The sequence below is a fragment of the Aquarana catesbeiana genome, linkage group LG08, assembly GCF_042186555.1.
Source record: "Aquarana catesbeiana isolate 2022-GZ linkage group LG08, ASM4218655v1, whole genome shotgun sequence".
NCBI classification, from domain to species: domain Eukaryota; kingdom Metazoa; phylum Chordata; class Amphibia; order Anura; family Ranidae; genus Aquarana; species Aquarana catesbeiana.
Window position 1 is genome coordinate 51,087,013 of NC_133331.1, and position 25,346 is coordinate 51,112,358.

At 44.4% G+C, this 25,346-nt stretch overlaps 1 protein-coding gene across 1 annotated transcript in view; it reads right to left on the reverse strand.

Moving 5' to 3' along the window:
- Positions 1-25,346, reverse strand: part of ATRNL1 (attractin like 1) — a 968,544-nt gene that overhangs the window by 332,944 nt on the left and 610,254 nt on the right. The gene's annotated exons all lie outside the window — the stretch shown is intronic.

A 25,346-nucleotide genomic window follows, 5' to 3' on the forward strand; every position in this document is an offset into this window, starting at 1 on the left:
CTGACTTTTAATATTAGGGCACCTACCTGTCCAGGGACCCTACAATGTCGGCACCCCAGCCGATCTTTGGATTGGCTGTCAGATGCAGCCGCTGCAAATTCCTGGTATGGGAACCCTAGCACTGAAGCCTTTCGGCTTCACAGCTGGTTCCCTACTGCGCATGCGCAAAGCGTGCTGCGCTTTCTAATTGGTCCAGGGCTGGAGGAAGGAGGAGGGGGCCTGAACTTCCAAGAGACAACGCCGCGGCCCGTCTCCCAGGAGTGGGGAATGGTACCTGTCAAAAACAGGTACCCCCATTCCCCCCTAGAAGGTGCCAAATGTGGCACCGGAGAGGGGGAGGAGACAGATAAGCGGAAGTTCCACTTTTGAGTGGAACTCCGCTTTAAAGAGGTAAAAAACTGAAAAAAAAATGGTCCACTAAAGGATAATGGCATAATGTGCTCGTATACATGAAAGAATCACCTTAGAGTGAGCCCTTCAGAGGCGTACTCTCACCACTGATAGGGCTTCCATCTTCATCTAGTCTTCCTACTGGGTCCACAGGCTCCAGCCATTTAAATGGGCGAGCCACGATGACGTCACGCCTGCAAATACGCGCGGGAGTCACAGCCGCGGCACAGCTCTTTCAGTGGACAGCATGCCATCCATTGAGAGCGCAGTGAGCATGCGCTGGTGACGTCACCGACTGCTACTAAAGTAAATATCCCCTACACCACGCACATTTAGGAGATATTGACTTTGCCCACAGGTTAGGCTTATTATAGACTTACCTCTAGGTACAAGTAAGCATAAGAGACTTTACTGCCACTTTAATTTGTGTGTCTGTATCGCCTGAGATCATTGAGTGTTGTCCAGAGGTCAATGAGAATGTCCAGAGGTCAGAGAGTGTGTCTGGAGGTCAGAGAGTGTAACTCGAGATCAATGAATGTGTCTGGAGGTCGGAGAGTGTACCTTGAGATCAGTGAATGTGTCTGGAGGTCAGAGAGTGTGTCTGGAGGTCAGAGAGTGTACCTCGAGATCAGTGAATGTGTCTGGAGGTCGGAGAGTGTACCTCGAGATCAGTGAATGTGTCTGGAGGTCGGAGAGTGTGTCTGGAGGTCAGAGAGAGTACCTCGAGATCAGTGAATGTGTCTGGAGGTCGGAGAGTGTACCTTGAGATCAGTGAATGTGTCTGGAGGTCAGAGAGTGTGTCTGGAGGGCAGAGAGTGTACCTCGAGATCAGTGAATGCGTATGGAGGTCAGAGAGTGTGTCTGGAGGTCAGAGAGTGTACCTCGAGATCAGTGAATGTGTCTGGAGGTCAGAGAGCGTACCTCGAGATCAGTGAATGTGTCTGGAGGTCAGAGAGTGTACCTCGAGATCAGTGAATGTGTCTGGAGGTCAGAGAGTGTGTCTGGAGGTCAGAGAGTGTACCTCGAGATCAGTGAATGTGTCTGGAGGTCAGGAGGTTTATCTCAAAATCAATTAGGCTCCATTCACACCATGGCATTCCATTATGAAGATCTGGTTATCCTAAACGAGATTGTATGCAGCAAGTTTAGGAGTATAAGTGATACCCTAGACTGGATAACTAGAATACTTATGTTTTATTGCTCCTCCTTGACACTCTGTGTATAAATGTGGGTTTGGAATCACTTTCGGAATTGTATAAGGCCAATCAAGCACCGGTGTCACCACTTTGAAATCGCTCCAATGCTTCACATCTGACGGCTGGGACAGCTGCAGTGTTACAATCAAGCGGCGGCGTCTGTTCTGAGTTCCCCCGAACGGCTAAGTTATTAAGTTTCCGTTGATTAGCAAAAGGTTTTTAAATATACATAAAGCATCCGGCAGACACAAGTCAATTGTGTTTGTGGCAGTTTCATTTTGGTTAATTACATGTTTAAATTGATTGGTGGAAGAGTCGAGGCTAATTTGCCGGGGTTATAATTTTAGTTTTCTCGGCTGTCAAAGTAAATGCATTAAAATAACATACCCGGCCCCAAATCTCGCCATTTTCCCCGGCCCAACGTACATATTAATTAAACACAGCTGATTAAAATAATGGCGCGTTCAAATATTCATCATCCTCCCAATAGAGGCTCCTCGCCGTCGGTCCCCGAAAATATCGCGGCATGAATTTTAATTTCGTTTTGCATTTCAAAGCTTCTCCTTTTTTTCTTACACGAGACTTTTTAATTCACACCGACTTCTATCAATACTTCAAGATAAAAGACGAGCCAAAGGTTTTATGTAAATTATTAATTACGCATAGAAAGGCGAAATGAAAGCGGTGCGGGTGTTGGAGGCTCTCGGTTTTGTCAAACAGCCAGGTGACGCGGACGGGCAGGCGTCGTGGGGTGTTAAGCACTTTTAAAAATAAATTGTTTAAAATGCATTTTTTTAAACTAATCTCAGTTGGCTTGTTGAGGGTTCCCTCAAAGATTGTATCTGTTTCTTCTAATACATCATTATGGGCATGTGGAAATAAGATGGCTGGAAGTCAGAGAGTGTAGCCGGAGGTCAGAGAGTGTGTTCAGAGACTAATGATTGTGTCTGGAGCTCAGACAGTATGGCTGCAGGTCAGAAAGTATGGCCAGAGATAAAAGACCTCTTCTTGATGTCAGAGAGTATGTCCGGAGCTTAATGAGTATATTTAAAGGCCAGAGAGTATGTACAAAGATCAGAAAGTATGGCCAGAAGTCAAAGACCTCTTCTTGAGGTCAGAGAGCGTGTTCGGAGATCAAGGAGTGTGTGAAGGTCAGAGAGTGTGTCTGAAGATCAAAGAGGGTAGCTTGAGTTCAGAAAATATAGTCAAAGGTCAAAGACCTCTTCTTGAGGTCAAAGAGTGAGTACAGAGCTTAATGGGTGTATCTAGAGGTCACAGAAAATGGCCAGAGTTTAGAATATATGGTGAGAAGTCAAAGACCTCTTCTTGAGGTCAGAGAGTGTCCGGAGATCAAGAAGTGTATCTAGAGGTCAGACAGCATGGCCAGAATTCAGAAAGTAAGGCCAGAAGTCAAATACCTCTTTTTCATGTCATTGAATGTGTCCAAGGATCAAGGAGTGTGTCTGGAGGTCACAAAGTGTGTCAGAAGACCAAAGAATGTGGCTAGAGTTCTGTAAAATTAGCCAGAAGTCAAAGACCTCTTCTTGAGGTCAAAGAATGTGTCCAGGGGCCAGGGAGTGTGGCGGTCAGAAAGTGTGTCTGAAGATCACAGAGTGTGGCTAGAATTCAGGAAATAAGGCCAGAGGTAAAAGGCCTATTCTTGTGGTCAAAGAGTGTGTCCAGAGCAGTGTTTCTCAACTCCAGTCCTCGAGGCACCCCAACAGGTCATGTTTTCAGGATTTCCATTATTTTGCAAAGGTGATTTGATCAGTTTCACTGCCTTTGGCCAGAGGTCAAAGACTTCTTCTTGAGGTCAGGGAGCATGTCCTGAGATCAATGAGTGTGTCTAAAGGTCAGAGTGCATCGCCAGAATTCAGAATGTATGGCCTGAAGAATCACAAGATTAATCTGGTGACCACTTTAACTTGTTACTCAAATTATTGTGGGATGTTATGTGTTTGTTGATTAACTTACTGTTTAATTGACTTACTGTTTAATACACTTACTGTTTAATTAAGATCATTGTTAGCTGTTAATTGGATTGGTGTTTGAGGTTTGCATTGTCATGCTAATATCCTCAAGAGTGAAATGTCCTCATGTGGGGTGTAAAGGATGTGTCTGAGTTTCAATAAACAGTCATTCCTTTGGTTCTATCCCAACATCTTGTCTGTGTATGATGCTTGGTGTAAAAAGGGCTGGTATTAGCTCCCGGTCTGCTCGGAACAGTTTGGAGGGCAGGAGGCACTGTTTGGCGGAAGGAAGCACCCAAGTGGTTCCGTCACAGAACCAAAAAGGCACAAGACTCCCTATCTATATCGCACTTTTTTTATGCAGAAATTTTGTGTTATACAGAGGAAGTGAAAGCAACTATAGTGTGTAATTTCATCTAAAGTGTACATTTACAGGACAGTGAAAACCTATAAGCTAACGTTTAACATCACTGAGCAGAGGAGTTTTTAGTGAAAGTCTGTGTCATTTACGCCTGCACCCTCTCCTCACCCTTTTTCAGCCACAAAGCTCTTCTGCAACAAGTCTCATCTAAAATTACAGGTGGTGGGAAATAAACAGATATTATGATAGAATCTTATAAAGTGACAGGGTTTTCATGTTTTTTTTTTTGCTATTCAGCACTGCTCTTCTTTAACTGGTAATTGCAACACACGGTCGGTCATGCAACACTGTACCTAAATCAAATTGATATAATTTTTTTCACACAAATAGTGCTTTATTTTGGTGGCATTTGATCATTGCTGTTTTTTGTTTTTGCTATATAAATGAAAGTAGACCGAAACTTTTGAAAAAAAAAAACAATATTCTCTACTTTCTGTTTTAAAACATATCCAATAAAATTGAAGTATTTCATACAACTTGGGCCAAATATATTCTGCTGCATGTCTTTGGTAAAAGAAAATCCCAAAAAGTGTATATTAATTGGTTTGTATGAACGTTATATTGTCTACAAACTCTGGTGTGTGATAGATTTATCTATCTATATATATATATATATATAATCAGTATATATGTGAAAATTACTGATTGTTTATCTCATTTCCTGAGGCCCTTAAAGTGCCAGGACAGTACAAATACCGCCCAAAATACCCCTTGTTGCAAAGTAGACAGTCCAAGGTAACGGCAAGTTTTTTAAAGTTGCAATTTTTTGTAAAATCAAGAAATTACATTTTTGTTTTTGTACATATGGTTTCCAGTGCAGTACAGTGTCACCATATGACTGGTGTGGTGGTGATCAGGGATACTGACTGAGGACAGTATAAGTTAGAAAAAAAAAATTCTTACATTTTTTTTTATTTTTGTAACATTTTCTTTTTTTACTTTTTTTACATACTCTGATCATCATCAGATTAGCTCAATATCACACTCTGGTGGGGATGATCAGGGATTTTTTTTTTTTAACACTTTGCTGTTGCCTTGATGATCATTGTACTGTAACATCAATGTTTTAAACCATTATGAATGGGTTACATTCATAACAGGTGTGATTACTAGTGATTTGTAATTGGCTACAGCTAATCACATGGTACAGGGTGCTGTGATTGGCCCAGGTACCATGTGATAGCTGTGGGCCAAAGGAAACACGACTGTTATGAATAAAGGCAGAAGGTGGCCGGGCATCGTAATCCACAATCCACAGGACACAGCAGTCGTGGGAGTAGAGTGATGTGCGTCCCTAAATCAGAACAGGCTGGATGATGTACATGATGATGCACATGTTCCAGCCTGCCCATCCCGGCCGCCTGCAGTAAATGTACTGTTGGCGGTCACCAAGTGGTTAAATAAAACCTTCCATTTTCATTACATATCTTATTTTAGAACAGTGATGTCATCGCTGGGAAACTCTGCTTCTCTATGCAATGCATGCAGATCATGGCTGGTGAGGACAGCAGGACGCTGTACATAGATTCCTGAAAACATTACAGCGCCCTGTCTCAGTACTCTTCTCAAGAGCCCTCATTCCTGATGCAAGCAGTGGGGCAGGGCCCTTGGGTGGTGTTGTGCAAAAGTAAAAATATCTTGAAGGGTCGGTGCCAGTTTGGAGTAGTGGATGTTTCTAGGCAGGCTTCATTTGCATGCAAAGCTCACATATGACGTTGAGCCTCCATGTTTGAAAGAAGTAAAATCCAATGAAAAAAAAGGGGCAGGCCAGGGTCAGTCAGGCTGGGAAGGAAAGATGCTAGATGATGCTAGATGTCCTCCAGCCAGGAAATGAGTTTGGCTCTCTGTGACTTGCTGCAGGTTCCATTGCATATTGAGTAAACCATTTCAGTACAGGAAAGAAGCTTGTGCAACCGTGCATAACAGAAGGGAAGGTCAGAGTTCAGCTTTAACACTGAGGGTCGGGGAGCTCCAGCAAAGCCCCCAAAATCTTGGCACTGTCTGAAAGCGTTTATTAATTTTTCTACCATTCTTAATGGGGTTATCACACTGCTCTGCGCCCGCCTGCAAATACTGCTGATGAGAACATTAATTTCCCTGTAATTTGTGTATTTTAAGGATCTTCTGCAGGCAAGTGTCTCATTAATAAAAATGTGATTAAGAAAACCGGGGCGGCTGTCTTCATTAACACCAGAAATGAGGTCTGACGAGTTCTCCAGGAGGTAACGTCTTCCGCATCACATCAGGAGGAATTCTCCTACGAGCGACTGCGGGAAAGTGAGGGATAGCAGGGGGCGCTTTGTGAATTAAAGGGGCATTCCAGACCGCACTGTGACATTTCCAAACAATACAAAGGGGACTAACGACCCTAAATGCCCTCTGAGCTGCCTCTCCACCCTAATGGACCGACAAGCCCTCGTAGCCTGTACCACCCCCTCTCGTGTCTTTTGCAGAGGTGACATACAGTCCGACACCCTTCATCCTCATCAACTTTGTGTCATTGTCCTCCATTAAACTATACAGGGACTGAGCAGGAAAAGTGGTGCCTTATAGTAAGCAGGTTTTTTTTTTATCTGGCTCAGTCCTGCTATATAACGGATCTAGCATCAAACATATTTTTGCAAACTAAGTGCATTTATGCCAAGTTTAAACCTTGCAGGTATTTATTACCTCTCACAGAGATCCCAGCACATCCCATGATAATGCCTTCATCTGCTTTTCTCCCCAAAAGGATGGCGCCATTTTTGTGTCTGGCATGATCCAGGGGTCTCCAAACTTTTTAAACAAAGGGCAGGTTTTTTTGTCTTTCATACTTTAGGAGGGTCATATTGTGGCCAGCAGGAGTAGAAATTGTCCTGGCCAGGAGTGGCTGGTCCATTAGGCCCCCTAGTTTGCATGCAGGGTGCCGGACTCATACGTTTGTATGAGTTTTTTTTTTTTCCCAAGCACATGATTAAAGCCTGAGGCCTTAATTGGCTTGAAAAAGGGTGTGCTGGGGGGGGGGGGGGGGATGAACACCCACTTGTGACAATAGCAAATCAATATTTGCTACTGTCTTCCAGCTTCTCTTTGAGGCCAATCAGGAGAGGAGGAGGATTGGGTTGGCCATGAGGAGAAGCCGAGGAAGCCGCGGAGGGGCTGAGTGCGGGGGGACTGTGGAGAAGTGAGTGTGGACTTGGGGGGGGGGGGGGGTTTGTTTGTCGTCCCCCCCAAAAAAGTTTAGCACCAGTCGCCACTGGTCCTGGCATCAGTGGGAGTAAACATCCCCACATTTGGTATGGGGGGGGGGGGGAGGATAGTGCCCCATTGTTGGTACCCTAGAGAAGAATTGTGCCCCCGTTATTGGTGTCAGTGGGAGAAATGGTGCCCAATTTTTGGTGTCAAATGGCAGAATAGTGTCTGATATCTGTGGGAGGAATAGTGCTCCAAGGGCCGGATAAAGGCAAGCAGGCCGCAGTTTGGAGACCACTGATCCACGGTCATCATTGACTGAAATGCCGACTCAGAGATGACACAATCATGTAATCCCTGGTGTCTGTGTAGTTCCTGGCTGCGTTCACAAATGTATGGCATGGATCAGCCCGCCCCTGCAGAAGTCTCTCAGCTTGTGACCTGATAACAAAGCTACAAAGTTGCAGTCATTGGGGGAGAGGAGACTGAGGAAATGCTTCCTCCTGCCTGCAGCAGACTGATGACGTCATCTTAGCCTAGCCAAAGTCACTGACTGGAGAACACAAATGCCAGCACCGCAGACTCTAGGTTATTCAGTCACCTCCACAGAGGAGCACAGCTTACAATTTCTGGACATGTTTTTGGCAGTAACACCTCATTCACACAGGGCAAATTATATTGTATGCCCACGCAGGGCCATGTTTACCCATACAGGAATGCACAGGTGTTCCATGCATCCCCCTGCAGGCAGTTCCATTGATGTCTATTAGGACACAACCCTTGTATCCCAATATAATATCCATGTGGGCGCGGGTATATGTCCCGGAAATCACACTATCTGCGTTCAGGGACATGCACCCACCAGGATGTCATATTGTGACATGACAGTTGTGTGCGTGCAGCTGCTGTGTCCTAATAGACTTCAATAGGACTGCCTGCACGTGCAGGTAAACACGGCCCTGCACGGGTATATGGTATAGTACACACCCTGTGAGCAAGGCCTTAGTCATAGCATATCATAAATAGTTGGTTTTATTTCGAATCAAATCAAAATATAGAAACACAGTCTAACCACATACAGGCAGCACTATGCGGAGTTCTTCTACAACATATTTTCTGGGGGAAAAAACATTAGAGATGCAAATAGGAATGTAATAATTAGCGCCGATAATTAATTCTACTTCTCCCCGTGGTGGCAGGTGTGTGTCAGGAATCGGTAGGTGTAAAGAACCTCGTCTCATCGCAGTGATACCCCACACAGTGCTCCTCCATTAATTATAGAGACCCCACACAGACTCCCACCCAGCAGAGCGCCATGACTGCTAATTACTGTGTGCAGACAGCACATTACCCGAGACGTGACAATGGTGTGTCTCATCTAAATCGTGTGTCACCACCAGAGCCAAAATACACCATAATGTAAACACAGATCTGTGACTGAGCCAGCGACACTTCATTATCGGGAGAATTATTGTGCGGGTGGAGAATTCATTCTAAAAATCCACGGCTAAAACGGCCGCCGAACACGACGCTGAGGTTTCCACTGAAAAAGTAGTCGTTTGAATCTCGGAACAAATCAGGGATTCTGGAAAATACAGATCCATTTAACTAACACCAGACAAGTCGATGGTGTCACTCTCTTTCATAATGAGAATAAATAAAAATGGGAAATCTCACAATTATGAGAGGGGCAGAGACACCAACTACTGCAGGGAAATCTCACATTGTGGGAGGGGCAGAGACACAAACTACTGCAGGAGAATCTCCCCGTTGTGGGAGGGGCAATGACACAAACTACTGCAGGGAAATCACACCATTGTGGGAGGGGCAGAGACACCAACTACTGCAGGGAAATCTCACCATTGTGGGAGGGGCAGAGACACAAACTACTGCAGGGAAATCTCACCATTGTGGGAGGGGCAGAGACACAAACTACTGCAGGGAAATCTCACCGTTGTGGGAGGGACAGAGACACAAACTTTTGTGGGAACATCTCACCAGTAAATGGAAACCGTCACAATATAAAAATAAGGATTGCAACGGTGACTTTCAGTTTTTCAGTTGCATGTTCCACGGTTGGCAATCTTACCCTTGGTGCACTACCAAGTCTAACTGTAAAGAAGCATGTACTTGTCAGGTGTCCTGACACTTAAAGTGATTGTAAAGGATTGTTTTTTATTTTTTTAAAATAACAAACATGTCATACTTACCTCCACTGTGCAGCTTGTTTTGCACAGAGTGGCCCCGCACATCCTCTTCTGGGGTCCCCTGGCGGCTCTCGTGGCTCCTCCCCGCATCAGATAACCCCCTAGGAGAAGCGCTCTCCTGAGGGGGGTTACCTTGCGGGCACGCTCCCGAGTCCAGCATTTGTGTCCACAGACACGAATGCCAAACTCGGCCGCACACCCGCGTCATTGGATTTGATTGACAGCAGCAGGAGATAATGGCTGCGCTGCTATCAATCTATCCAATCAAGAGCCGAGAACCCCGTGAAGAGAGGGAGAGCGCATCCCCGCAGAAGAGATGAAGGGGCACAGGTAAGTAAAATGGGGGGGCTGGGGGGCCAGTGACTGACAGGTGTTTTTTCACCTTAATGCATAGGATGCATTAAGGTGAAAAAACATGAAGGTTTACAACCCCTTTAAGTGCTAGGAATGGGCTCAGGTGTGTTCGAGATCCCACCTGTCCGATCCCACCAAGAAGCCAACAATGCACACCGCTAATCGCAGGCAGTGAGACATTTCCCGATCCACAGATCAGGAAATGTCTCACTTCCAGTGATTAGCCGTGTGCAGTGTCGGCTTCCTGGTGGGATCATGCATGCCCCAGCCCATCTCTAATAAGTAAATAAAAACATCTTTGCCATCCTGAAGTTTCCCTCCAACCACTTTGCGTATTATTTTATATATACTGTGATTCTGTACTTGCCAAATATGCTGCAGAAATCTCCCTCAACTGAGTCTGGCTGTATCCATTTTTACTGTGGGCAGCTGAAGCTGCAGCCTGTTCACTTCCTGGATTTACACAGACAAACAGAGGCACACCTTCAGCTCTGCAGCTCTCAATGGCCCTCTTATGACTCACCCCCCCCTTCCCTTCCTGGCAAACTCTCACAAGAGTGGGAGAGAGAGCTGTGAATGATGTCATAAGCCTAGGCTAATGACCAGCCAAGAAACAGGAAGTGGGCTGTATAAGGGATTTAATGCCAAAGTTAAAACAACAAGGGCAGAAGATTTAATGGAAAGGTGAAAAAATGACTGAAGGTCCGCTTTAAGTTCATGGCCTTCTAATACTGGAGGTTACTTCAGAATGACAGCCCTGGAGCATGCACCTCCAGAAACAAGTCAGCACTGGCAGCTCCTTCTATCCTACAGGTTCTTTGTAAGTATCATTGGATCATTGTTACATGCCTGGAATTTCCCAGATATCAAAGATAACTTGCCACAAATTTGTGGCAGTGTTGAATTGTAAATCTGTTAACCTGCTGCACATTTTCACTGGCAAGTTGTACTCTTGCAGAGCACTTGAAGCACAAGTTCTAGTCGACACTTTTCCAATTTGTAGCAAATTTGCATGGCAAGTCTCTAGCAAGAGCAAAGTTGCAGCGGTGAGTCTACAGCAAAAGCCCTGCAAGTCTACAGCATAAAAATTCAGCCACAGTGACCCCTGTGGTGGGATGACTATTGCACAACATAACTGAACCAGAACTTGCAACAGACTTGCACAATGTTTGCAAAGAAAGTTGATCTGCAGTCATGCAATGCGGACTTGCTGCAATTGTGCAACAAAGTTGTGAAGCCTGGCAAGTCTAGCAAGAGCTTAGCAAATCATTTTCAAACTTGCAGCACAATTGCTTGCTATCTGGTTGGTGACCACATGAGACTGTACCTTTACAATCTCATTATAGTCCAATCCTCAGAGCGAATGTTTTCTTTCCCCATCACCCGTTCCTCTACACCTGCAACGAGGATGAAGGGTTAACGTACGAGCGGCCATTTATTTTTATCCTGAAATATCACAGACGGATAATGCGATTAGAGCGGGCGCTGACAGCTGCCATCGCAGCACTGTGGCATTATCCAGGCTCTCTCGGCCTGATTTGGATACAATTAAGTAGCGAGATATTGATACGAGGACAGGCAGCGAGATAATCAGGTACAGACATGAAAAGTTTATTTTTCTAGTTAAAGATCAGGAAATGTGAAGAAAGGACGCAGTTTACAGGAATTTCTCCGATACCATCTCCTGTCGGAACCGATAAGTATGAGCGTCTTGGTGAACGACAGACGACACGTGGGGGAGGGAAAATGCAGATGTGTATCTGTTTTTAAGTATTAGATGGGGAGAAAACAAAACGTCAATTTTTATAATACACAATATTACTTATTATTACAGGTATTTTTATAGTGCAACAAAGCAGAACTTTACATTCTGTACATTCACATCAGTCCCTGTCTTCAAGGAGCTTACAATCTAAGGTTCCTATCACACATGCACTAGTGCCAACTCCTGGAAGCCCACACAAGGACCAGGAGAACATGTGAACTCTATGCAGGCAGTGTCCTGGCCAGGATTCAAACCACGGACCCCAGTGCTGCGAGGCAGAGGTGCTAACCACTAAGCCACTGTGCTGCCCACCTTAGAAAAATTGTCATTCAGTTAGAGTTAGGTTTACTCTCTGGGTCAATAATATACATTGCAAGGATTTTAGCACATATTGTGGCAGATTATTACCTACACTATATTGTCAAAAGTATTAGGACGCCTCCTTTACATGCTCATGAACTTTAATGGCACCCCAGTCTTAGTCCGTAGGGTTCAATATTGAGTTGGCCCACCCTTTGCAGCTATATCACCTTCAACTCTATTGGGAAGGCTGTCCACAAGGTTTAGGAGTGTCTACAGGAATGTTTAACCATTCTTCCAGAAGCGCATTTGTGAGGTCAGGCACTAATTTTGGAGGAGAAGGCCTGGCTCGCAGTCTCCGCTCTAATTCATCCCAAAAGTGTTCTATCGGGTTGAGGTCTCTGTACAGGTCAGTCAATTTTCTCCACCCCAAACGCACTCATCCATGTCTTCATGGATCTTGCTTTGTGCACTGGTCCAAATCATTTGGTGGAGGGGGGGATTATGCTGTGGGGTTGGGCTTGGCCCCTTAGTTCCAGTGAAGAGAACTCATAAGGTGTGAGCATAACAAGACATTTTAGATAATTTCATACCCCCAACTTTGTGGTAACAGTTTGAGGATGGCCCCTTCCTGTTCCAACATGACTGTGCACCAGTGCACAAAGCAAGGTCCATAAACACATGGATGAGCGAGTTTGGGGTGGAGGAACTTGACTGGCCTGCACAGATTCCTGACCTCAACCTGATAGAACACCTTTGGGATGAATAAGAGCGGAGATGGTGGGCCAGGCCTTCTGGTCCAACATCAGTGCCTGACCTCACAAATGCTCTTCTGGAAGAATGGTCAAACATTCCCATAGACACACTCCTAAACCTTGTGGACAACCTTCCCAGAAGAGTTGAAGCTGGTATAGCTGCAAAGGGTGGGCCAACTCAATATTGAACCCTACGGACTAAGACTGGGATGTCATTAAAGTTGACGTGCATGTAAAGGCACGTATCCCAATACTTTCGACAATAGAGTATTTCTGTCCTGTAGATAGACAGGGCAGACAAGCTACTGTTGTGATTTCCTTACTCAATATGTGTAAATAAACAAAAAGTGAAATAACCACAAACAGTTCTTAATTCATCAATAGTCCATGTGTGTATGTGCTCAGTGTTCATGACATTCCATGTTCGTCTTTGTGCAAAGGAAGATAAAGTGCTGATAAAATGGTGGGATTGCTCCAGAGTGTCAGTAAAAGGGCTCACCTGCTGGTGGCACTATGGCTCCCAGATCCATAGGCTGCAGTTCTGGTGTTCACCAATGGGTGTCTCTCAGCAGCAAGATCATCATCTCATGTAATCAGTCATCACATGATTCTTTTTGCAGGATGTGTATTTAACTGCTTGCCGACCAGCCGCCTTCATTCTACAGCGGCAGGTGGGCACAGCTGCGCGAATTGCTGTAGGTGTACCCGTGATCCATTCTCAGAGAGCCAGAACAGGGATCTGTCAATGTAAACAAACGGATCCCCATTCTGTCAGGGAAGTAGAGAGAGATCTGCTGTTCCTAGTGGAACTGCGATCTCTCTCTACTCCCAGTCAGTACACTTCCCCTACAGTTAGAAACACCTCCCTAGGGAACACCTAACCCCTTGATCGCCCCCTAGTGTTAACCCCTTCCCTCCTAGTGACATTTATACAGTAATCAGTGGCTATTTTTAGCTCTGATAGCTGTATAAATGTCACTGGTCCCAAAATAGTGTCCAATCTGTTCACCGCAATGTCGCAGTCCCGCTAAAAATCGTAGACCACCGCCATTACTAGTAAAAAAAAAAAAAAATATAATAAAAAAAATTTCATAAATCTATTCCCTATTTTGTAGACATTATAAATTTTGCGCAAATCAATCAATATACGCTTATTGTGATTTTTTTTACAAAAAATATGTAGAAGAATACATATTGGCCTAAACTGATGAAGAAACTGATGAAGAATCTTTTTTGGATATTTATTATAGCAAAAAAGTAAACATTTTTGGTTTTTTTCAAAATTGTCTAATTTTTTTTTTTTTTATAGCGCAAAAAATTAAAACAGCAGAGGTGATCAAATACCACCAAAAGAAAGCTCTATTTGTGAGAAAAAAAGGACATACATTTTGTTTGTGCACAACGTTGCATGACCGTGCAATTGTCAGTTAAAGCGACGCAGTGCTGTATCGCAAAAAATGGCCTGGTCATTAAGGGGGTAAATCCTTCCGGGGCTGAAGCCCTGCCTATGTTCTTCATTCCTGCCTTGTTCTGTCTCTATGTGCCCCTGATCTGTGTTCCTGCATCCTGACCCTGGACCCCGATTCCTTCCCACCTGCTCTCTGTCTCCTGTTACCCTCTCCTTGTTCTGTCTTGCTCCCAGCTCCCTCTGCTTGATCTCCCATGTATGACCCTGGCTCTGTTACGATTACGCTTTGCAATTCCTGCTCGCTGTATATACTTAGTTTGGGCAGTTGTTCATCGTCTGTCACTATTTGTTTGGTTGTCTGGTTTGTTTTACACAGTTTGGTATATTGGAGGTGCTTTTAAATCCCTGTTGTTCACTTATTTTTAAATAAATTATATTCTTTTACACTGTATTTGTGCTTTATAGTCTCAGTGGCAGTCCACACATTTCTGGTCACACCGTGTCCTGACAGAGGAAGGACCCTAAGGATAGGATAATACACCACGCTCACTGAAAGTCACTAACCAACGCGTTTTGTCATTATTTGACGTCTTCAGGACAAAATGTGTTGGGTAATAACTTCCGGTGACGTCACATCCGGTTCCACTGCTAAGCCACGGCGGCCATCTTGAATGAGGCAAAACACATACAAAGCTGTAGATGCTGTTTTTAACATTGTTAAAACATTAATTGCTTAATTAACTGTGCTTTCGCTATATGGAGCCCTCTCTTTATCTATGCCCTTTGCTGGAAACATTCCTGAGTCCTTTATCAACAGTGAAGGATTGATGGAGACTATTTAATGAGGAGCAGAGCTGCACCTAATCAGGAGTGGATGCAAAGAGCGCTATATTGACTCACTTGGTAAAACAAGGGGTGAATATGATCTGGTGAGTGCAGTGTGTTATCCTTATCCTCGGGGTCCATCCCCTGTCTGGAGAAAAACACTTTATCAGCACTTTATCTTCCTTTGCACACAATTTAATATAGAATGTTATGAACACTGAGCACATACGCACATGGACCATTGATGAATAAGGAACTGTTGGTGGATGATTTATTTCACTGTTTATTTACACATATTGAATTGATTTTGGTAAGTGCTGTCACCCCTTTACAATTAGGGGATATATGATATATGATCTGTGAGGTGATTTATCATTCTTAGGCAGCATCTGCCACTATTGGTTAATTTTATTTTATTGTTTTGGTTTGTTTTGATTAGCGCGAGTACATTTGGTATATAGGCTCACATAGTGTATGTGCGTGCAAGTTTGCATGGACGTTGCTGGTACAGCAGCCCATTCATTTGAAAGAGCTGCTGTTCCCATGAGCAATGCGAAGAAAGAAGTCCCGCCCCTTTTTTAAAATGCACCGCATGGAATAAAAATGTGTGAGGGTGCGCCATTGAGAGTTTTTGGCACCTCTGCATGTCTCCTAAAGAGCAGCGCAATTCTTTGTGGGGAAGGAACATGCGCCATTAAGTGGGAGAAGCTATCTGCTGTAATCACATGACCAGCATCATAAAGAGGAGAAACCCACATTTCAGGATCCACAGCCCAGAATATCACTAGAGACACAGGACTCGCAAGCAGCATTATGGAGGAAAAACAGAGGATGTCTGACACTCTACCTCAAGCTTTGGGTACATTTATTGGGAAAGCAGTGAGCCGATCATTAAAGCAGAAAACCAGATATGTGTCTTTAGTGACCCCAAAGCCTCCAGAGATCCCTGTGCCCCTTCGTCAAGAGAGACTCTCCTGCACTCCTGGGTCTCCAAAGACCCCCAGCATATCTTGTGATCCCTGAACTCCTGGGTCCCGTGACCTTTGCATTTCCAATAGCACCTACACTCCTGGGTCACTCATTGACCCACAGCATCCTGCATCACCTTGGGATCTCACAGCACCATGTGGATGCCAGTGACCCCAGCATCCAGTGACATCCACTAACACCCAGTTCTCATACTGCGACCCCTAGAGCATACTGTTCAGGAAAGTGGAACGAGATAACTGGATCCGTAGGGTTATCTTATTGGTATTGTTGACTTAAGGTATAGATTTTGTTGTAAATGATCTGGTTCCTAGGCAGGCGGCTTCTACACCCCAGAGGATCTTCACAGTCTCCCTGGCTTGTAGTGTAGTGTAACAATAATTGAATGGATTTGAAGTGCCACATCACTGCTAAGATATCCAGATACAGTGGAACCTTGGATTACGAGCATAATCCGTTCCAGGAGTATGCTCGTAATCCAAAGTACTCGCATATCAAAGCGAGTTTTCCCATTGAAGTCAATGGAAACGAAAATAATTTGTTCCGCATTGACTTCAATGGGATGCAATACTGCATGCGGCCAGAGGCGGGGGGGCGCCGGAGAGCCTCGTAAACGGCCGAAAAGGCCAGAGGACACTTCAGCTGACCTCGGCAAACCTCAGAAAGACTTCCTACCCGAGATTTGCTGAGGTCAGCCGTGCTGTCCTCGAGCCTTTCCGTGCATTTCCGAACGGCGCCGCTTGGCTGCGATCGGCTCTGCTCCGGCCCCCCCACCTCAGGCCAAAAGCGGTACTGCACACCACTTTGGCCTGAATCGTGCTCGTTTTGCAAGACAACACTCGCAAACCGAGTTACAATTTTAAAAAATACAGTGCTTGTATTGCGAAACGCTCGTTAACCGCGTTACTCGCAATCCGAGGTTCCACTGTACAACTTTCCATTCCATTAAAAGTCAGGGGTTCAATCAAAAAAAGTATCCAACGCGTTTCAAAGGTCCAAGCCCCCCTTTCCCCTTCATCAGAGCTTGAATGGCAACAATGTTAACAAATCATTAGTGAACTGGACCTACAATTGTATATTTTCCCGTGTGAATTACAAGCACAGGCCTTAGCAGCTTATTTGGCAGCTTGGACCTCGGAAACAAGTTGGAAATTTTATGGATTGTACCTGTGCCTTTTAATGGAATAAAGTTGTATCTGGACATCTCAGCAGTGGTATGGGGCTTCAGTTTAAATACTTGTTACATTACCCAGACCATCCTGCATCACCCTGGGACACCAGTGTTCCCTGAGTGCCTTTGTGACACCCGTGTCTTTGCGCAGCCTCCGGTATGCTCCTGTATTTTCTGGACTTTCTCTCTCTCACTGTGGGTACAAACTCCTTTCCACGATTTAGGTTTAGGTTATTCTGAAGTTTTGGATTATCTGGGGGTTCCAGGAGAGCTGACTTCATTACTTGAATCTGAACTATTACTTGTCACCAAAACTGAAGAGCCCAAAACCACACAGAAGCCGTCCAGCCTCAGGGCCCCTTCAGAGATGAAGCCAGAGTAATGCATCGATCTTTTCAGTTTCTGTCATCCGTCATGGACAATCTAGTGCAGAATCGCCATTCGCAGCATCTCTGAGCCGCCAATTCCCATGGCACATATCGTCTCCAGAGCCCCTCGGCCGTTTTGCAGAGGAATAAAGCTTTTTCTGATCCAGTCTGTGCGCCCTGGGCAGCTTTCAGGCTTTTGATTTTATGCTGTATTACACGGGCAGCCTGAAGCCAGAATCCGTATAAAGTGCAGCGGAGCTGTGATATAATATGCAATATTCAGTTTACACTGGGGTTAATTTTTCCCCAGTATCTACAAAAAAGGGTTTGGTCACTGCGAACAGTAGAGATCTGTGAAATATTGAGATGTAGCACACTTCATACAGTGCACTGACCCAGGGCTTGGCTGAAAATGGCCAGTTTAAGGACAGCGCCGTCCTCCATTATCTTCGGGAACATCCAAGCGTGGTCAGCATACCGTTTACAGTATCTCACAAAAGTACACCCCTCACATATTTATAAAAATGTTATTATAACTTTTCATGTGACAACACTAAAGAAATGACACTTTGCTACAATGTAAAGTAGTGAGTGTACAGCTTGTATAACAGTGTAAATTTTCTGTCCCCTCAAAATAACTCAACACTCAGCCATTAATGTCTAATCCACTGGCAACAAAAGTGAGTACACCCCTAGGTGAAAATGTCCAAATTGGGCCCAATTAGCCATTTTCCCTCCCCGGTATCATGTGACTTATTAGTGTTACAAGGTCTCAGGTGTGAATGGGAAACAAGTGTGTTAAATTTAGTTCAACATGGCACCTCATGGCAAAGAACTCTCTAAGGATCTGAAAAAAAGAATTGTTGCTCTACATAAAGATGGATTAGGCTATAAGAAGATTGCCAAGACCCTGAAACTGAGCTCCAGCATGGTTGCTAAGACATTACAGCGGTTTAACAGGACAGGTTCCACTCAGAACAGGCCACGCCATGGTCGACCAAAGAAAATGAGTGCACGTGCTCAGCGTCATATCCAGAGGTTGTCTTTAGGAAATAGACATATGAGTGCTGCCAGCATTGTTGCAGAGGTTGAAGGGGTAGGGGGTCAGCCTGTCTGTACTCAGACAATACGCCGCACACTGCATCAAATTGGTCTGCATGGCTGTCGTCCCAGAAGGAAGCCTCTTCTAAAGATGATGCACAAGAAAGCCCACAAACAGTTTGCTGAAACAGACTAAGGACATGGATTACTGGAACCATGTCCTGTGGTCTGATGAGATAAACTTATTTGGTTATTTGGAACTTATTTGGTTCAGATGGTGTCAGGCATTTGTGGCAGCAACCAGGTGAGGAGTACAAAGACAAGTGTGTCTTGCCTACAGTCAAGCATGGTGGTGGGAGTGTCATGGTCTGGAGCTGCATGAGTGCTGCCGGAACTGGGGAGCTACAGTTCATTGAGGGAACAATGAATACCAACATGTACCATGACATACTGAAGCCGAGCATGATCCCATCCCTTCGGAGACTGGGCAGTATTCCAACATAACAATCCCAGACACACCTCCAAGATGACCACTGCCTTGCTAAAGAAGCTGAGGGTAAAGGTGATGGACTGGTCAAGCATGTCTCCAGATCTAAACCCTATTGATCATCTGTGGGGCATCCTCAAAAGGAAGGTGGAGGAGCGCAAGGTCTCTAACATTCACCAGCTTCGTGATGTCGTTTTAGAGGAGTGGAAGAGGACTCCAGTGGCAACCTGTGAAGCTTTGGTGATCTCCATGCCCAAGAGGGTTAAGGCAGTGCTGGAAAATAATGGTGGCCACACAAGATATTGAACTTTGGTCCCAATTTGGACATTTTCACTTAGGGGTGTACTCACTTTTGTTGCCAGCGGTTTAGACATTAACAGCTGTGTGTTGAGTTATTTTGAGGGGACAGCAAATTTACACTGTTATACAAGCTGTACACTCACTACTTTACATTGTAGCAAAGTGTCATTTCTTCAGTGTTGTCACATGAAAAGATACAATAAATAGAAGAAGATAGAATAAAATATCTACAAAAATGTGAGGGGTGTACTCACTTTTGTGAGATACTGTAATATCAAAAGGAAAATATTTATTTTTGTTACAAATTTCAAAGGGACCTTCATCAAGCAAACAATGACAATACAGCAAACATGCACCCGCTATACATTGCATATATAGCGGGTCTACATTCATAGTGCGTCCTGTGCAGTAAAGCATGTGTGTTATACTCACTGTGGAACCTGCATTGTGTAAAAAGGCTGCATGATCCTGTCTTCTCTGATCCTCCCCTTCTTCCACAGTCCCAGTCCATCTCCTCGTAAGACAGAGCCTTTGGGGGCACTCTGCACATGCTCAAGTTGGTGTGTATTGCTAGCGAGTGTTTATTTTTTTCTTGGGAGAGTGCATGTGATCAGCACAGGGCCAATCAGCACCGTCCAGACAGAGGGTCAGGGGTCCTACAGCCTCATAGGACAATCAGAGTAAAACTCCTCCTACAAGCTTTAACCAGACACTGATAGAAGTCACAAGACTGCTATATACTGCTGATGAGAAAAGGTATTTAGCAGTTTATATTTACTTAAATAATTGCATTTCCATGTTCTGTGTACTGTGGAAGACCAGATATAGTGAATGCAGGTTCTGGGTTTAATAACACTTTAAAGTCACTGAGAAGATGAGGACACAAAAAGCTACTAGCGATCCGGAAACATTTTTTTTTTCCTTTTACATAATAACTTTAACCTATGTCAAAGGCCTGTGATCCCAAACTGAAACTGTGGATGCTACTCAGGCTGTAGGAACCCCAATCAATAAAGCCAACCATTGTGAAGCAGGCTAGAACAGAGCTCATCTTGGCTCCAGACAGCAATGTACAGGGAAGAAAATGTCCATATGTGCAGCAGATCTCTGCAAGCCCCAGGTAAGAAAGTGTAACAGCCTTTAGCCCGGGCTCCAGCCAGACCACGCCCAACACGTTTCACTCCCCCCTCAGAGATTAACCTTGGGGATCAGTTTTTAAATGTTGAACACATCCTAATGAGAATGCTGATCTCCACTTTCAACAAGCTCCTAGCAGGCTTCAGCAGGCTTTCAAAAGCTTCAATAAGTTCTGAAGCCTGCTAGCAGCTTGTTTAAAGTGGCAATTAGCACTCCTAGTCCCTGCTGAACTGGCTGAATTTTGATCCATGTATGGCTGGCTTAATCTAACAACATTTACAAAATATATCTAAAAAACGTTGAAGGGACAATAATCACCCTTTAATAAAGGTTTCAGGGGATCATGTAAGTACCAATGGATTAAAGATGCCTGAAGGTGGAAATTTTCATTCATCCTCCACTTCCAAACAAGACGTATTATAAAGGTTAAAGTAAACATCCGCTGTAACAGGTGCGTACGAGGAGACACTTGCACTAACAGCGGTATGGCATACTTGGGTTACAGATGTACCACATGGCATTGCGCCCCCCATCCTCTCCTGGGGTTGTTGGGCAAAGCAGCGGGCAGCTTGTCTGTGTGTCGCAGACGATCCCTTAGCGTGCGTACACCTGTCAGTACATCTGCCATATGTACCAGCTCACAGATCAAACGTCTGCTTTCCATTTCAGAGACAAGCGCTACCCGTAATTACGACGGAGATTATGCAGCTGCCCGGCAACACAGCAAACAGAAACTCTAGAATATGGCGACAACTCCCTAAGCAAAGCAAAGCACCCTGGACATGCGGCAACCGCTCACCTAGGGCGACACTTTGGACTTGGATTTACTAAGGCATATGTGTGTAAGATCACATATAGATGCTGCGCCAACATCCAAATTCTTTACTCACGGGATACTTTATTCGTCAGCCAATGCCCACACAGGATACAACACACATATGTGGAATTTATTAATAAGGATTCTTTGCTGTACAATTTATGCACCAGCACCCGACTGTATGCCAGCCAAACCGCAGTGTGCCTGAAATAAAAATGTTTTTTTCTCTGTGGTTTTTGGGTCTATTTAATTGCTATGCTCAATTTAAGCTTCACACACCATAGGAATCAAAGGATAACTGGTGCACTCAGCTATCGGTAAAGGAAACTGAAAAAACAAACAAACTTTTATTAACAGTGAATTGTATGCATGGGGTACTGTATTACGCATGCATAGGCCCTTGAGTAGTAGTCAGTGTAGAAGATCCTATATGCCGGTGCTTGGAATAGAGATACCAGTGGTTAAAATGTATACATTCACTAGTGTACAGGTTCTTGATATGTCTTTTAATGCATGCGTAGCGAGCTGCCGTATCTTATTTAATTTCCCTAGATGGACTATGGGTGTGTGCACAGAGCAGTGCACTTGACTGCAACTAACATACACTATATTGATAGAGTCCCCTGAAGACGTGCAATTGCACGAAACATGTTGGGTGGAGCAATAGGTGACCGCTTCTTCTGGCTCTGGGATCGGTGGCCATCTTAGTGAGTGTTATTCTCTGGCTTTCATTACTGCTTCATGTGGATGAGATAGCAAACTGATTTGAAAGCAATTTTATCTGTAGTTTTGTAGCACCCTCTACCTGAAGGTATGTGTTAGAATAGTATTTCCATAGCTTAGGGTCCTAGTACAGGTACATTTAGCCAGGCCTGTGCTTTAAGATTGGCCTGGTTGTTTTAATTTGGGACTGGGAGTGTTTGGTGTAATGGGAGGTGTGGCCACCTGTGCTCTGACTCAGAGGTGCCTCCCCTGCTTTCAGAAGGATTGTTCTGGAAGAGAGGTTGGAGCTGAGGTTTGAGTGGCAAGCAGCTCATGTGAGGAGCTCTGACCAATTACCCTTGGGGACTGGCAGGGGGCAGGCCTCCCATATAAGCTGGGATCACATGCTGCCAAAGGGGGAGTTCTGGAAAGTAGGAACGGACAGAATGGAGTATTGAGTTGCTGTTCCGGGTGTCCCCACGTGGGGATGTGCCAAGCGCGGAGGAGGGCTGGAGGAGCCACAAGGAGGGAGTCCTAGATAAAGATCTTCATCTCTAAGAAGTATCAAGCTGCTGTGACCGGGGAACACAGGACTTGCCTGCTGAAGAAGATCAGAACGGAAGAAGTAGCAGTCAAGTGGAGGAAAGTTGATCAGCGTTCTGTGACTGCTGAAAGCAGTAGTCCGCTCATTACCATGTATCAGGCCATCGTGGAGAGGTACCGTGTATCTCTGGTCTGGTTAGCACAATGGTGATACCTTCCAAAAGACTGTGTGGCTGTCTGATTCTCTGAGCCATCGGGGAGAGGCTGTGTAGGCTTCTGGCTCTTTGATTCGCATAGGCAATACCATGATGGTCTGCAAGGAGGAATTATTCAGAGTGATTCTTTCTTGTCTCAATGGAAGTGAAGAAATAGAAAATCAATAGTTTTGCAGTGAAGGATTTGTACAAGGTAAAAAGGAGCAACAGTCTGCAGAAAAGTTATTCAAAGGAAGGAGACTGGGGTGAAAGGTGTGCATCCAGTTTTGCAAGGCCAAGGCCATCTCATATTGTCCCTTCCCCAAGCCAAGTTGTATCCCGTAATAAACATAACAAAACTGTGCAAATGACTGTTCATTGTTTTAACTGATAAATGGGGGTCTGGCTGCAGGGTGATTGGCGGATTGCTAGTAACCAAGTGGTGAACATAATACTACAGTTTTAATGGATGGCCATTTAGTTAAAGAGTAAACATTTCCCCCTGGGTGATCTACTGGTATGTACATTGCAGGGATTTTAACCACTTCAGCTCCGGAAAGATTTACTCCCTTAAAGAGGAGGGCCAGTCAAAAAAAAAAAAAAAAAATTAAAAGTCAGCAGCTACCAATACTGAAGCTGCTGACTTTTAATTGGACACCTACCTGTCCCAGGGTCCAGCGATGTGGGGGATCAAAGCCCCGCTCGTCTCCCCCTCCGTTCAGCGGCACCAGCATTGCAACTGTGGGCGCCGGGCTGTGGCTTCACAGCCTGTCACCCACTGCGCATGCGCGAGCGGCGCAGCGCGCAGTGATTGGCCACTCAGTCACCTGGGACCTGTAATGGGTCCCAGATGATTGACAGGAGGGAGGGAGCAGAGCTGAGCCCTTCCTGTCTCGAGACGGAAGTGATGTCACCAGCCCAGGCACTGGAAGAGGCAGACTATGAGGGACCCCCTAGCAACAGGCATTTAGAGGTGAGTAAAAAAAAAAAAAAATATCCACATTTTTTTTGTATTTTTTTTTAGGATTTTTCATGTAGTTTTTTTTTTTTGGGTGGAACCCCACTTTAATGACTAGGCCATTTTTTGCGATACGGCACTGCGTCGCTTTAACTGACAATTGCGCGGTCGTGCAAGGCTGTACCCAAACAAAATTGATGTCCTTTTTTCCCCCACAAATAGAGCTTTCATTTGGTGGTATTTGATCACCTTTGCAGTTTTTATTTTTTACGCTATAAACAAAAAAAAGAGCGACAAAATTGAAAATAAAAAAATCTAAATGTTTTTACTTTCTGCTATAATATATATAAAAAAAAAAAAATGTAAAAAAACGAATTTAGTGCACTGTGTACAGAACTCCACCAGGTTGTCATATTGCATTTTACAGAAAATTACAGCACTGCTGATTGAAAAGGATAGGTCATTTATGATAACATTCAATTACAATATGACTTGAGTCGCAATTGTATACTCTACATTATTTTTATAATTAAATTAAAATACCACACTATATATGACCTTCTGTGGCTTCATGAGGTGAGCGTTCCTCCCACACATTAACAAAGTCAGTGAAAGCTGCTCCCTGCTGGAGAGGACCGTCAGAACAAGGGACCATCACCTGTACAGGGGAGATTTTGCCTTTTTCTCATCTATTATGCGCTGTTTGCTGCTTCCCTTTTCAGAGAGCTGGTGAGTGTGCAGAGATGGTGGTTGTTGATGCACATGGTGATGCACGTTGTAATATTGGTCTAAGATCAAAAACTAGAGATGCACCGATACCGGATTTTTAACGGCGAGTACGAGTATTGACACTTTCGGTCAAGTACTCGCGATGCTGAGTACCGATACTTTGCAGTGCAATTTGCATCCATACAAAATGAATGGGCGCAAATCGCAACTGCAAAGAATTGCATGCGATTTGAACGGGAACGCTGTGCAATTGCTGTCTGAATCGCATGTGGTTTCCCCACTGCTCCTATGTGAACCCAGGCTTGTCACAGTGACTTCAGCCCGGGTTTACACATGAGCAGCGCGGGAAAGTGCATGCGATTCGGACAGGAATCTCACAGTGTTCCTGTTCAAATTGCATGTGATTCTTTGCAGTGTGATTTGAGTCCATTCATTTTGTATGGATGCAAATTGCACTGCAAAGTATCGGTATCAGGAGCATTTTTACGAATACGCGGTATCGTTATCAGTGCACCCCTTTCAAAGTCGTCACAGCAAAAATAATTCAACTTTTATTTTGAATATGGAAGATGCAGTTTGGAAGAGTAGGCTCAATATGTATATATTAAATATATATATATATATATATATATATATATATTTTTTTTTTTTTTTTTTTTTTTTTGCACAATTTTATGAATTGCATTTTAATAGTCTTTTTATTTTTATTCAGTGTCGCTGCAAATTTTACATTTTAGGTAACATTCACTGCTTGGTCCAAATCAATGGAAATGAGGGAAACAAAGTAGTGGTTTAGGAGCTCACTGAGGACATTACAAGAAGATGGAAAAACACAGTAAGATATAATTTTGTGAAAAATAGATTACAGGACCATTAGGCAGTGGAGGTGTATGGATGCCAGTGCTTCCACACTTAGGTATTATCTTCTGGCTCCTACGTCACTGTTATGTCCTGTAGTGATATAGGGGCCACTGGATGTAATGAGGAACGCAGACATCGGACACACCCGGAAGCAATGAATGTAAAGATTCTACCAGATACGATAGCTCTGCAATGGAGTGAAGATTAGAGGAACGAGGAGGGCTGGATAGGTGAGTACTAAAGTTAAAATGGAGCTCCAGGCAAAACAAATATTGTTTAAATACAAGCA